The 15387-nt window shown below is 40.1% G+C and overlaps 1 protein-coding gene across 7 annotated transcripts in view; it reads left to right on the top strand.

Moving 5' to 3' along the window:
• Positions 1-15387, top strand: part of Zbtb20 (zinc finger and BTB domain containing 20) — a 786764-nt gene that overhangs the window by 495795 nt on the left and 275582 nt on the right. The window contains exon 1 of one of the 7 annotated variants that reach the window (XM_052158181.1): positions 5083-5204. The exons of 5 other annotated variants lie outside the window; for them this stretch is intronic. The gene's annotated coding sequence lies outside the window, so the exon portion shown is untranslated. Of the gene's footprint in view, positions 1-5082; positions 5205-5895; positions 5981-15387 lie in introns of those variants that run through there. One more of the 7 variants, XM_052158180.1, reaches the window with a different exon arrangement.

Below are 15387 nucleotides of genomic sequence, written 5' to 3'. Positions count from 1 at the left end.
CCATAACAGCGTATTACCTTTGAGTCTAAATTCACCTTTCCTTACCAACTCTACAAAAAAATATGACTCTTTAAAGTATTTTCCTTTATCATTTCTCAGGCTTGTGGCTAAGATCAAGTTAAGCATTTTCCTTTGCCCACTGGCCTGAAGGTACTTTGTCAGTTCAGAATCCAGTAGACATACTACAGAAGGAAGAGGGCTTCCTTCCTTGCTCCATCTACACCATTGGCCGACTAATGTACTATGCACAATTTTTCCAGAACCTGGCTTCTTTCTTTTGGATAGTTTCTCTCATATGTATCAGTATGGAACATACTCCTATATATTTGTTCCAGCTGAAGTACAGATAACAAGCCCACTACCTGGTCTCTACCCACTGTTCCCAGCATATACCATACAGGCACACATACACAAGGCTCTATCCCGTGGATATCTTTTGCTGCCACCCAAGAATACAGGTAACAATGATTCCTGTTGAGAAAGCTCTCTGGCACTTTCCTGATATTCAATAGCCTGTGCCTTGTCAACAGTTCAACAGTGTCTATATCCACATCCCTAAAGATTGTCCTTGTACCTAAGAAGGTCTGGATTGTTGTCTAAGAATACAAATATCTTTTTCCCTGAACATGCCATGTCAGCTCTACAAGGGCAGCCATTCCATATACTTGCTGTTCTGTCATCTTTAATGCTCATAAGGTATTCTCCCCTTATTCTAGTCACCTGTTAATGTTAATAGTTCTTTACTGTAATGTGTTTTTTTTTTCTTCTGATGGAGCCTGCTTCATAAACATTGAAGTAACATTAAAATGATCTGTGATGCTTAGGGTTGGTGGAAGTCCATATGTCCTTGCAAGTCAGACTAAGATTAGACCTGGATATTAATTAAGAAAATGTTTTCAGAATTTTGTAACATAGAAAGGCAACAAACGGTGATGCTATAAACACTGTCTGTCCATATAGCCTTACTGGTCTGCTCTTTAAAGAATTTTACTTTAGCTCTCAGTGAATTTGTTATTGAAAGATAAAAATCTGGATACAGATATAATTTGTTGACCTTGGAAAAAGTGTCAAAACCCACTAATTATATAATGTGAATTTATAAATTATTAATCATAGCCATCATTTATTGAGGATTCAGTAATCTTCAGCAGTTAAATTTATTGAATCCTTATAGCAATACAGATGTATACTTCAACTCTCTCTTGCAAATGTAAATAGGGACTGGCCTCAACAAGTGAAACATCTAGAAAATATCAAAGAAAAGAAAATTTAACCTAGAACTTTCTGTGAGCCCCAGCTCTTCACAACTACTCTGCTTCCAAAATATTAAGCCAATCATAAGTTACTTTGGAAAACAAATAAGGGAATTTTCTGTCAGTCATAGAGTTGGAGAAGAGCTACATCTGTAACATGTTTAGCACACCCTGAGATATTGCCTACAGTCAACCCGTTACTTAACCAGATATAGATAAACTAAGTGAACACTGGAGATGAAATTCTCAGAACCTAAGTGCTAACAGGGTATCTGAAATGCAGCAGCCTTTATTCTGAGCTGAGTTGAAGGCAGATGAAATATTAACAGCAGTTCTAGCAGCAGAAAATGAAATATGAGATCCTGTATCAGAAATTATTAGTAACCTGTTAAAAGAAATGCTGAAAAATGGCAGTTACCAAATTAAAACTGGGAAACAGAGCCCAAATGGGAAATTTCAAAAAGTTTGGAGGAAAATAAATGACAGATTGTCCTCTTGGCTCTTATTACTGTGCCATCCTAAATCCTGCTTGGCAGTGGATGGCGGAGGTGAATAAGACCGGCATCACTGCCAGCGCCGGTCCTCGGATCTGTAGTCCTAAGTGTCAGTGATGGCGCCTGGGACTGACTGGAAACGTAGGTGGAAGTTGATAGCATTTGAGCTTTATCTAAATTGAAGAGTCTGGAGACTCTTATTATGAAAGGCTTCCTCTCATTTGTGAATTGGCCCCTTTGCTCCACTTTGGATGGCAGACTTCCTCCATGCAGTGCTACACTAAATGTTCTACATGGGAAAGCTATTCTCCTTAAATGCCTTCAAATTTAAAGATCTATCTGAAAATGTTCATGTTTATGACTCAAAAATCTAACATCAAAAAGAAAGAGGGGGTACAAACAGAAAATGCCCAGCAGTAAATGAAGGAAATATTTTTCCTTCAATAACTAAGAAAGAAAAATTATTTTATGCAGAATTGTTGAGCATTTGATGCCAGAGGGGAGAAAACGGGAAATGAGCTATAGAACCATAGAATCTTAGTGTTGGCAGAGACAGCAGAGTTCATGCAGTCCAACCCTATCATTTTTCAATGAAGAGCCTGAGACGTGGGGAGTTAAGGGACTTGACTTGCCCAAGACACAGAGTTGTTTACTGACAATCATGCCAAAAACATTTCCCAACTCCCCATACAGAACTCTGTATTTCAGCATGCTTCTGCCATTCTCTGCTGAAAAATAACACCAATACCACCCAAACACAGGAGTTCACCATCTGTGGAGACCAAGAGACAGGATGATTTCAAGGTGGAAATCAGGATGGGAAAAGAACCAAGAAAGAGTATGATTGTCTCTTGTGTCTCCTCACACAGCTCTACAAGCAGTTTAGTATGGACGTACTCTCCCATACCTCTCCACCAAATAGAATGAACAAAAAATAAACTTTTTTGTAATAACTAAAGTTCACGTGTTCGAATCTGATTTGCTTGGAGAATTCTGCGCAGGCGTGCTCTCTGCGGATGTAGACTGCTCTGTAGGTGGCATGCTCATTGAGCCCTGTTATATCTTAAGCCTGATACAGTTTCTCCAACTCTGAAATGCTTCCCTGAAATCTCAAGTTAGTTTCAGGACAATGATGGTTCCAGTCCATGGCATACATCTAAGAATGGGAAATAAATTTAAGATGTAAGAAGTATCTTCTCTTAATCTTTATACAATATTGAAACATTGTAGAACTTTTACTCAGTTTCAAGACTTCGTTGAAATAATGTTTTGTTTTGTAAACATAAGAATAAGTGATAGTAAACCAGTGCAGAAGACACAATGACAAGGAACCCATAGGCTTCCCTGTGAAGCAGCAACACAAGCCTTTCAGGCTAGTCGATGACCTTTTTCAGAATAGAGCGACCAGAGATGAGAGACTCGGCCACATGATGAAAAGCGCAGATGGAACGCTTTGCATGAAAACCGATTATGTGTGAGAGGGCTCAGGAGAGGATCAGAGTGGAACTGGAAAGGAGCGGCCACTGAAACAGGAGAAGATATGCTTGACCAGGTCTAGTAAAATATTCCCTGCCACAACCACTGTTCCATGAAGAGGCTGAGCCAAGAGGCCTGAATAAACTAACCTGGGGTTCAGTGTTACCATTATTGTGGGAGGCATCATGAAGAGCACATCCGGACTCATGTTACACAGTAATCACTGCTGGGTGTCAGCATTCATCAGCCAGATGGTCAGACCCACAATTAATCAATTAGACTGGGACGATCAACTGGACTAAGTTTCCCCCTTTGGTAAAAAAGCCTCATCATGTGGTCAAGGCCAATAGCACTTTTATCCTGTTGCTTTTGGAGTAGCTTCTAAAAATTCGCTCTTCTTTTTTTTTAGGCCTCTGGTTACTGGACACTGTCAGGCTCCAAGTTCCGTTGATAACATAGATTCCCCAGTCAAGGTTTTCAAATAATAGATCCTCTGGTTCTGTCAATCTGGTGGGACAACGATGGCAGAGCTTGATGACTGGGCACTCCTGCAGGTGATAAGTGATGCTAGTGGTAATAGTGCATTCAGGGTCAGACAGACACGCTATGACAAAAATAGATAAACACCCAACTCAGCCTTTGTAACTCCAGTTGAGATGATGCAGTCACCCCCCCCCCCCCTTCAAAGAGAAGGAAACAGACTAGGAAATTCATTGAACATGCCATCGGATACTAGACATGATATGCTGTGGGAAGAAGCTACATATCCTGTCACGCATATTTTCTTAACATACACAAACCTGTGCATCTGAAGGATAAAAGCTTCTGGGTTCTAGATCTTTGTGGCTTTCCTTCAAACTTCCTTATAGTTGTTCACTGGTGTTTTTCTACTCTGGGGCACATTCTGCTTCCCATGCCACACAGCTCCAAACCACCCCCTTTCCCCTTTCATGCTGAGAATTCCCAGTCTCCAGCTCAGCAGCCTTAGCTACATATTGTACCTTTCAGACTGTTTTAGGTAGTTTTTATCAGTTGATTTATAGCACCTTGCCTCTCCATCACTGATTTATTCTTTTAATTTGGATTTTACCCCTCCTTTCATTTTGGCTTACCTCTAGTTATACTGTACACTACAGGCATGATGCTTCAGAATCCTGGTGGTCACTGTCTAACAGAGTCCCTGTATACTCAATGTATTGGGAAGAACTACAGACACAGCACTGGTCCCTGTGTGTACCATTGAACTTGCTGTGTCTTTTCCCCTGAGCTCTTTCTTACTGTCAGACTTGATGTAGAGTGCTTCTACTTTAATGCTTTTTATGCTGCTTATATGAGGATATCATCAGCCCAAATATCCATCCTTGATGTATCAGTTACTCTTACAATTACATTACTTTTTGGAGTATATTACTTCTCTATATAACAGCTATATTTGCTTTTTTGTTTTGCTACTTAGCAATTGGAAAACGTATCAGAATGCTAAAACAATATGGTATGGAACTACCTGGTTTTACTTGAACTTACAGCACATGAATAAATGGGTGTTCATGGAGTAATAGTAACCAGCATGCTTAAGCTTTCAGAGTCTGTTGTGTTCTTACGATGCTGTTGCCGTTCGTTCTGCAGTTTTATATTATTTACCCCAGAGCTGATGAGGTCCTTTCACTGCGACCTGCAGTTCCCTGCATATTACACAGTTGAGTCTTGCCATCTAGGCTGGCTTTCAGCTTCATTTTGCTCCTGACCTGCCTCCCCCACCCCCAGCACACACACACCCCAATGCTATTCCAGGCCTGGCCTCTCATGACCAGAGACTGCTGACTCATCCTGGCCTGTGCCAAGCTGTGCAGTCGCTTAGTGATGTGGACAGGAGTCGAAGGACTAGAATGAGCTCACTGAACTCTTTTCACTTGTTGCTTACGGTACAGTCCAGCATGAGCTGGAAAAGTAGGAACCTCAGCCTCCCGAGCAAGCAGACAGAGTAAGTAGATTAAACACAACCCCATCGTCAAGTCCTCAACAAGCAGGGGACGGTGGGGGTGGGGGCTTGCTTATCATGGCTCTTGGCCGGGCTAGGGCACTCTGGGTCATCAGGAGTTTCCCTTTGTCCTCTTTTCTTCCTCTCCTCCACAGTTGCACCCTTCCCCCCCCTCCCTGAACTTCCCTTCTGAAAATGTCCGGATGGTAGAGCAATGATCTGGGCAGAAATGAAATTTTGTTAATAAGCAGCCTCCGCACGAAACCCTGGAACACAGACTCTGAAACTGCTTAGAGTAGTAGCCTGTCTACTGGGGACTCACATGAACTTCCCAACAGAATTCAAGGACATGAGAAAAGCTTCCCTACCTTCCTTCTTGAGTTTCTTTCTGTTTTAAGAGAGGTGGTTTCAGGAGACATGCTGCGTTCTCTAGTGTGGTGCAGAGTTTTCCGTCGGGAGGGAGACAATGATGCACATTCCTCTGGCAGGATGGGATAGTTTTTTTTTTTTTTTTTTTTTTTTTTTTTTTTTTTGGTGTGTGTTTCTCTTGCTGTTGTTTATTTATAAGACATTTCCTCTCAGTTAGTGGAAGTTAGATCGTAAGAGGCTCCAGTGATTTTCCTTCCACCTCCCCTCCCTAATTTCTGTGCTTCAGCACTCTGGAACACTGTGAACTCAACAGACTAATCAGAGCAGGGAGCTTAGCAGCCAGGCCTGGACACTCTCAAGAGACTGTGTGACTCTCAGCGTCACTCCCTGGATCAGGAACCACAGTCCTGGTGAGTGGTGAGCTTCCAGATTTTGATGTATCAAGGATTCTATTCTTGGTGTCTCTGAGGCAGGCAGGAAATAAAGGGTATTTTAAAAGGAAAAAAAAAAAAACATTTAAAAAAGCCTGCCAAACAATCAGAGTGGTGAGCAGTTTTAGTGTGTATAGCTGAGCGCACTCTGGACAAGGGCAGAGCCTTGAGGCTCTGCTTCGAAGCAGCCTGCAGGCATAGGTTTTATGCTGCTGCCACAGAAGGCTGTCAGCCTTGATGTGCCTAGCAAACATGCTTGTGGGAGGAGGAAGGTAGGTGAGTGACTGGGGCAGGGAGGAAGAGCTCAGGGTGGTGGGAGGGGGAAGAGAAAGTGGGAATCATTATTCATCTGAAGTTTCTTTCCCTCCGCTGACTTTTGATGCATTTCTGTTCTGAGCAGTTGTGCCATGCACACAGTCAACTGAGCCAGATAGAAAATCTGTAGTAGATGAGCCACAAAAAATGTTGCAAGGACGCTTCCTTTAGCAATCACCTCCTTAAGGCTGCTCTGAACCGTTAGGAGCCTCTCCCCGTCTGACTTCAGGAGAGCCTTATGTGTCACACCCTATTCTTGTTGCTTCTGTACTCATGGTACTGAGCAGAAGAATGCAGGGAGACTCCTTATATGGCTCCAGGGAAATTCATCATCTTGACAAAGGAAACTGATGATTGTCTCCACAATATTAAACCCAAATATAGTGTTGTCCTCAATATAGGGAGAGACTGATTGAGTGGGCTCCAGAAAGTTGTCAAGGGAATGGAATGGGCTTGCAGCCTGATCTGTCATAGCCTGTAGGGATCTGCCATGTTGTTCTTGGTATGCATACCCTCCCTGGAAGTGAAATGTCAGGTGGGTAGGCTTGTCTTCTGCCCCTGCTTTGTTGCTGTTCTAGACATGTTCCATCTTACTGTGCCTTCTTGTCTTTCTAAAGTCAAATATCTGGCATGTTCTAAGATATTAAAGGGAAAAAAGAGAAAACAAACAAACAAACATGGTGACCATGAAATTATTTGGCCGTGTGGCATCATCTGAAGTGAATTGCTCTTTCACTTCAGAAGTGAAAAGTCTTTAATGTTCCCAATATGGTTCTCATAAGCTTAAAGTTCCCAGAACCACAACCCAGCCTAAGGGGCACTTACTTGATGTCTTTAAATATTTGGGAAGAAATGCTATTTTGTTGTTTTAGCTGTCTTTGCTATTAACACATTGCCAGTAGATTTCTTCTAGGGCTGAAATGCTTTAATAATAGCTGATTTTACAGGGTGTGTGTGTGTGTGTGTGTGTGTGTGTGTGTGTGTGTGTGTGTGATGTGTATTTACTTTTGTTCTGACGGGTTCAGTGATTCAGTATATAACATTGACACTTAGCTCTGGAATTTTGTTTGCTATGTTGGGTGATTTGGATTCTTAACCACAGGTCTTATGCATGCTCACTCATATGTCCCAAGTGTCCTCAGACACTATGCACGGCTACAATCACACTAGGGTTTGTCAGTGACCTCTCAAGCAAACAGCTTCCTAGCATAGCTCATATAGTGTCCAATGTTCATCTGTTAGCTTTCAATGTGAAAGAAAACTGCTTCAATAAGTTACAGCTAGAAGGGAACGCCTGGGGCAGTATAGACTACATTTCTGTTAGCCCATGTTAGTAATTACTGAACTACTCCTATAGATAATATTAAGGGTTATTTTTATTTATTTTGTTATTTTCTAAAAATAAACAATAAACTTGTGTTCTGAACTTTCAAACATGGCTTAAGAAATGTGTAGAGCTCAGTGGCCCTCCAGAGCTACATGAAGTCTGTGTCTCTCTGCTAACACACCCAACCACACAGACTGAGACAACCATACAGACTGAGAAAGAAATGCAATCTATACAGGCTACATTGAAGACGACTGAGTCTATTAACACTTGGAAGCAGTTTATTCTTGAGACCTGTGACTATACATAAAAATTTGTAAGCAACTTTAGGCAGAGAGTATGAACACATTTACCTGACATTATGTCCCAAGAAATTATATTTTATGAATCTAATCTTTCAGAGAATTTTTTCTTTTAGTTGCTAAGATCTAGATTTCTATATGGTCATAAAAAATGTTGTGATGATCTTATATACATAAGAAGTTAGATTTTGGTGTGTGTGTCTGTGTGTGTGTGTGTGTGTGTGTGTGATCAGAGAGAAAATGTCTTTTTGTAAGTTAACAGTTGCATTCATATTACCTAGTATCTTCCATACTTATATAATGAGCCTTTATAACATACTATAAATCTGTTTTTCAGTGTTCATTTGAAAGTTTAAATTTCATTTAAATTAATGAGGATTTGTGTTTTACAATATATTTTTTCTTGCAAACAAATTTTAGATGAGATTATTTCCTACATATTATATTCATTTAACTAGGCAGTTACAATTCTAGACGAAAAAACTTGTTCAATGGCCAGCTTGTGGTTGTCCCCATTAAGAGACTGTCTACTACTTCTCACCCTTCTAACCACGCCAATATCAAGGGAAGAAGTTGTTCTATTTGTGCAGAAATTTGGGGGATATTTTCTGTGATTCCCTAAGAAAGTCACATATTCTATATGTTATAGAATGGCTTTTGGACATATATGTTGAGTATACTAACTTATAAAGTATGTATATGTACAAAACTGTGTTCTTATATATTTAAAATACGATTTTACCTAGACTTTCTACATATTGAATGCCACAAACCATTTTTAAACTGACAATAAGCAAAGTTAAGGTGATATTTTACCAAACTGAGAATGCAGTTTATACAGATATTTATGAACACTAGCTACAAATGAGATGCTCTGATAACTGGTAAATTTAGTGAATATCCTTGGTTAAGCATACCTGTCAGATTGTAAACCTAAATTCTACTATGCCCATCTTCAAAATATTAATTGTTCTGTGTAAGAAATAGCTTAAAATTAAGTAGACAAAAATTAAAAGCTAATAATTAAAATTAAGAAATATACTTAATGAATTCATTTTTTAAGAATTAATACATATATAAATGACCCAGTTTATTCTTTCTCATTCCTCAGCTATTCAATTGTATATTAAATACCTTAATACTGTACTTACATATTAGGGTCAAAATATCATTTCCCAGATAGCCTTTCAAGATACCCTGTCAGCCAAGTCACACTTTCTCTAATGATGGTCTGACACTGACACAGTTTTACAGGCAGCAGCCATCTCTTACCATATGCTGCCTTGAATTGAAAACCTTTGAATGGCTAGAAGTTACTATATGTTAAGCTTGTGTATTCCTTCCCCCTTCCAAACAGTGTCATACTGCCTCAATCTTAGTGGGGGAGCTGGAGGATTGATGGATAGGGAATGAATGATTATCTATATTCATTGGCAGTGAGTATCTCTTGGTTACCACAATGGAGAAACATGTCCAGGAAATAAGTCAATAGATTTTTCTGTGATTATCTCTCCTTATTAGATCTTCCAGGAGCTGAAACTGTCCCAGTCATTTACTGAGATGGTTTCTCTAAACCCACAAAGGTTAGGTCACTTCTGATGGACATAGAGGTCTTGAATTTATAGGAGTTCTCTTCGTTTTCTAGAACGTGTAGAGGTAGCCAGACCCCTAATGTTGTTCCTGTAGTCTGAACATCCACACTAATGTTCCATGTTAGCCAGAGCTTCTTCTGATTGTGAATATTTGCAAATAGTCAATCAGTGGTTCTTTCTTTTCTCAAAGTCCACATTTAAGGAACCAGGCTGGTGGTAGGTGTAGAGGCACAGGAATATTAGCTGTGAATGCTGTGAACCAGACAAGAGAGAGGTGAGGCAGACAGGCAGCACAATAAAGACCAGGGGCAAGAGGACATGCAGTCAAATCATTTGCACTGTCTTAACAAGCACTAATTAAATGCCCTGTTTGAAGTAAATAGTAGCTGAAAATAGCCAAGTTCAATTGTGCTGATCGATGAGGAGAGGAATTGGTAGATTCACTTGGTGCTCCTTCAGTTACTAAACTGCAGCCCACGGAGGCATCTTCAGAGAAGCTGCACCAACTGAGTCAGCCTCCAGGGTGTTACTTGCTGTGCCCCCATTCCAGTACCCCATATACTGCCCCCATTTCAGTACCCCATATACTGCCCCCATTCCAGTACCCCATATACTACCCCATTCCAGTACCCCATATACTGCCCCCATTCCAGTACCCCATATAATGCCCCCATTCCAGTACCCCATATACTGCCCCCATTCCAGTACCCCATATAATGCCCCCATTCTGTACCCCATATAATGTCCCCCATTCCAGTACCCTATATACTGCCCCCATTTTAGTACCCCATATACTGCCCCCTCCAGTACCCCATATAATGCCTGATATAAAAAGCCAGATAATAAGTGCATACATTATGAATAGGAATATAGTAAGAAATAACTAAATGTATAAAGTGGATTTTAAACTTTTTTTAAACTATTAGTGGTCAATCAGCATGACAATCCCTAATCTTTACTCAATCCTGGTTTCTGAAAATTATTTTCCAGAACTTTTAATGCATCCATGTGTGTGACATATAAATAGGCTGTTCATTTTCATATTTTTAATTTTTTTCTCTGCACTCTCTAGTAAACTGAATTCCTAGATGTATGCAGCCAGGGAGAGAAAGAAAACCATTCACAAAATGGATAATTAGCCTTCAAACAATGGAAAGTTAACTCTTCAGAATACCGAAAACTACAATGTTTTGTTAGTGAATTTGTTATTTTTTGGGAGTTAACACCTACAGGACATTTCCAGTAGCACAAACTTGGCACTAAATAACCTGTTCATCCTCAAGCTACAAATACCACATTCACCTTCTAGTTCCTTCTGGCAGGATTTGTAGTATGATGGCCTCTTGGGTAGTGTATACAAATCACTCTAAGGGGCAAAATTGTACGAGTGCCTAATCCACTTTTGAAAATGAAAGAAAAGGATCTTTTTATGAAAAGAGGCAAATATGGAATAATATAAATTGTAATAAAAGATATTAGCACCTTCACCTCCTGCTAATTGCCTCCCTAGTCAAGAGGAACAAAATACTGTAATAAATGTTACAGCTACATCATGATCAGAGTACAAAAATTGTCTCTACATTTCAATAGCAAATTGAAAAAAAAAAGAACAAATCAGGTAGACTTAATTTAGGCTTCTAAATTAAGGGACTCATCTGCTTCATTTTCTAAGAAAGATAATGGTACCCATTTGACTGACTTGCCAGTATTTTTTGAGGATCAGAGTATGAAGTCTGTTTCTTCATTATAATCATTCAAAATTTTTTAACATTCATTCTTTTTTCATTCACAAAATATTTTTGAATCTGTACTCTATCAGTTTTATTATATGAGCTAAAGATTGGCTGGTAAACAAATTTTCATTGAGGAGCTCCAACTTTGTGGCTGATACTGTTCCAGGCTGAGAGTAAGTAAACACAGAGATGTTTCTGTTCTCACACTATAGACTGTCTAGGAAACACACATAGGGGATTCATATGGAAAGTGCATGGCCTGTTCGTGTTGACTGCTGTATAAAAAAGTCAATCAGGAATGAGAAAGATGGAGCTAAGGTTGTTACATTAAATTCCATGGGGACAACATGTGAGACAAGGCTTCCGTGAAAAGAAGGGACAATATTTGTCAACGTCTGGGCAAGTATATTTTCAGTACAACTATCTGGTGCAAAGGACCTGAACAAGGAGACTGTGATTGAGTGAAGAAGGTTAAAGAGAATTGTGGTCAGTAAACGACATGAAGAGCCTGGAGGCTGTGGACAGTTTGCTATGCTAAGGTGCAGATGCTGAGTTAGAGTGAGGCTGGAGCAAGAAGCTCTGCTGTGCGATTAGGAGAAGAAGTAACTGTAGATAGCAGTCCGTTACTACACATTTCTAAAGGCTAGAAGTGTAAGTTTTCTCATCATAAGGAAACTGATAATTATTTTAAAAGATGGATGTGTTTAGCTTGATTTAATCATTACACTGTATGTATATAATTAATTACTTAGACAGCATGTATCCCATTAGTATATACAGTTACACGTTTTTATTCAAGTGCTGAAAATAAATTTAAAACTGAAATCATTCAAGCACATATAAATAAAATACTGTAAAGTGTATAAAAGTGAATATACCAGGCACACCAGAGTTATAACAAAGGTGGCTCTATAGAAGGAGCAGATGGGAAAGAGGGAAACAGTAAGCACAGAACAATGGAGGCAATGTGGTATAGTCCCATACCCCAAGAGCAGGCCAGTGTGAAGATGGCAGGTCTCTACCAATGGTTAAAGGACTAAATAAGGAGAGAACAGAGAATGAACTTGGGACAGTGACACATACTGATGACCTGGCAGAAGGGTGTTCAAAGAAATGTAGACTCTCCAAACATTATACAGCTCAAAATATCCTGGAGTAAAACATTAAGGAAACCAAAGGCTCTGAAGGATTTCCCCAGAAGGCCAAAGAAGGGAAAAGAATTTAGTTATGGGAACAGCTGGGGCAAAGTTTCTTTTTAAAAAAAATATATTTATTTATTCATTATATGTAAGTACACTGTAGCTTTCTTCAGACACCCTAGAAGAGGGCATCAGATCTCATTACAGATGGTTGTGAGCCACCATGTGGTTGCTGGGACTTGAACTCAGGACCTTAGGAAGAGCAGTCAGTGCTCTTAACCGCTGAGCCATCTCTCCAGCCCCACTAAGTGTCTTAAGTAGGGGACAGGTGACAGAGATGAAGAAGAGTATCACTCAGGCTTTGTAGTGCAGTACAGAGAACAATATCCTATGCATAAGGGAGGAAGAATCATGGCGGCCTTGATCGCCATCCAAAGATGCCTTAACTGCTTGTAACATTTTGGGAGCCATCAAAAGGTTTCCAGTAGAGGTTAATAATCACATCGTGTTACAGAGGATCACCCTGGCAGCAGAAAATGAAAGACAGATTGTAGGAGTAGGAGAGGAGAGGCAGGGAAATGAGTTAGGGGGCACCTTAAATTGTTCAAATAGGAAACAATGAAATCCAGAACTAGGACAGTAACTGTGGGAATAGGCCAAGAGGAGGAGGTATGTTCAGAGATAACTGACAGAATGGACACAATTTAATAACCTCTGGGCCTGGCATGAAAGGAGGAGGAATTCTGGATTGCTCCCAGGTTCCTGCCTTACACACTAGACAAGAAAAGCTATGAGGAGTAAGTTTTGTAGGCTGGGAAGATGATAAACTTTCTTTTGAATATGTTTAATTGTTGGGGGAGCATCCAGACTGATGTCCAGTGGGCAGTTGGGTTTAGTCAGGAATACTGGCGCTAGATCAGGGACAAAGATACATGCGTAGCTGTCTTCTGAATCATTGTCATGGTTGAAACTCAAATTATGAAATAGATAATTCTCAAGAAAAATCTGCTGAAGGAAAGGCAGCAGGAGGAGTACAGGTGTTTATGGAACAAAGAAGGACGTGGTGCCATCATAGGACTGCTACCTATGTGCCTGTCCCTGTGCTAGATAACACTGGGGCTGGGCAAGATGCAGCCCAGAGCCTACCCCAGAAGCACACAGTCTGTACAACCAGGAGAGGTTAGTGTTACTTCACTGCCAATCATGGGATAGTACTAGCAGAATAAATATCCAAACACAAAGTCATATGGAATATTTAATTAGAGAGATTGTAACAGCAAAAGTCTTCTGTCTGCAGTTTTGCTATAGAGTTCATTGCTGATTTCTCTAATGCTTGTATGTGTATGTTCCAGTGTTAGCATGGGTTCAAGCTATTGGCAAAACAAGTCAGGTGTAAATTATGGTAGAATTGAAATCGATAGTGCTTTGAAGCACTGGAGTGCCCAGTTCACATCAGGGCGTGCGTCTGTGTTCACTGAAACATGGCTATCAAGTGCACCCCGAGTCATTAGATGTGTTATCCAGTGAATAACAGCATAATGATATTTTAGCAGCGCTGCCTTATGATAAATTCTGCTTTAGTGAAACCCCATATACAGAGCAATTTCTTCTGGCCGTGTATATTGCATGGCAAAGAAAGGATACCCTGCTGCGTATCAGAAGGCTGTAATTTCATTTAGGGGTTCTATTGACATCGTAAACTGCAAGAGCAGAGCTCAAGTGGCTATTTAAGTCATAGGAACTTCAAGCTAAAATTACTGCCTAGCCCTAATCGCCACCTCCAGGGGACTCTTGCCTATACATATAGGCTTTATGTTTCTATCTTTGTGTCTATAAATACTCAATCACTCCAGGGGATGAAATGATAAGCTATCCTAAAATATGACAGGTATCTGTCACCTTTGCAGCTGATATAGGCTTAAAGTCTGAAAACGGTTTTATTATTCATTGAAGGTCAAATGATAAAAGGCACTCCCTCCTCTCTTACACAGCCACACATGCACACACGCACGCACGCGTGCCCGTGCGCACGCGCGCACACACATACACACATACACACACATGCAGGACCAAGGTCATTGTATGAGCACCTGGGTTTTTCTGCTTTAAAACATTATCTACACAGTGTAGCATCAGGTTCTTTCACTCATTCAAGGTGGAAAACGAAGGACTTTTCGGTGCTGATCTTCCCAGCCTCCAAGATCTACTCTTCCTCCTAGCTCTTCTTGTTTAGTTGTGTAAGGAAGAATCATGGGAGGATCCAATGTTTTTCTCTTAATTCCAGGCCTAAAAAGTTACAAACATTGTCCATTCTGACTCTTTTAAAATATGTACATATGTGTGGGACATGTACACATAGTATGTGACACTCTGTGTGTCATGGTGCAGATGTACACATGAACATATGAACATAGGGGGTTGAAAGTCCTGAGACTTTCTCCATTATTTTTTACCGTATTCATTGAAGCCAGGTCCCTCGGTTGAACGCAGAGCTCACTGATAACGGACTAGTCTAGCTTACCAGCATTTCCCAGGTCTCTCCAGCGTCCACTTTGTAAATGCTAGAACTACAGACAGGATGCCATACCTATATCAGAACTCTCATCTTCATACATTGTGCTTGAGTAGAAGTTATTTTAAGTGCTGAGCTATCTCTTTAGCTCTTTTCTGATGGTTAAAATTCTCATTATCACCTATTTCTGTGGCACAGAATCATGGTTCATACATGTTAGAAAAAATACAAAATATTCACAAACACATTCATGAACCCTTTCTACCTGGAAATGCCTCCTAAGTCCAACTATGTATGGGCTTACACTTTACCTACATGTTAATTTCCAAGAGAATGTAGAAGTCTATTTTTAGATGAAGTAAGTTTGTAACTGATTTTAGCCTTAAAAAATTTCAAATATATCATCCCATTGAGGGCCCCATTCCTATGATTTACTTACTCTGGTTCTCAAACATTAACTGCTTTA

The sequence above is a fragment of the Apodemus sylvaticus genome, chromosome 15, assembly GCF_947179515.1.
Source record: "Apodemus sylvaticus chromosome 15, mApoSyl1.1, whole genome shotgun sequence".
Classification (NCBI taxonomy): Eukaryota; Metazoa; Chordata; class Mammalia; order Rodentia; family Muridae; genus Apodemus; species Apodemus sylvaticus.
Note: the sequence above shows the minus strand (reverse complement) of the source record. Positions and strands in the feature narration are given on the sequence as shown.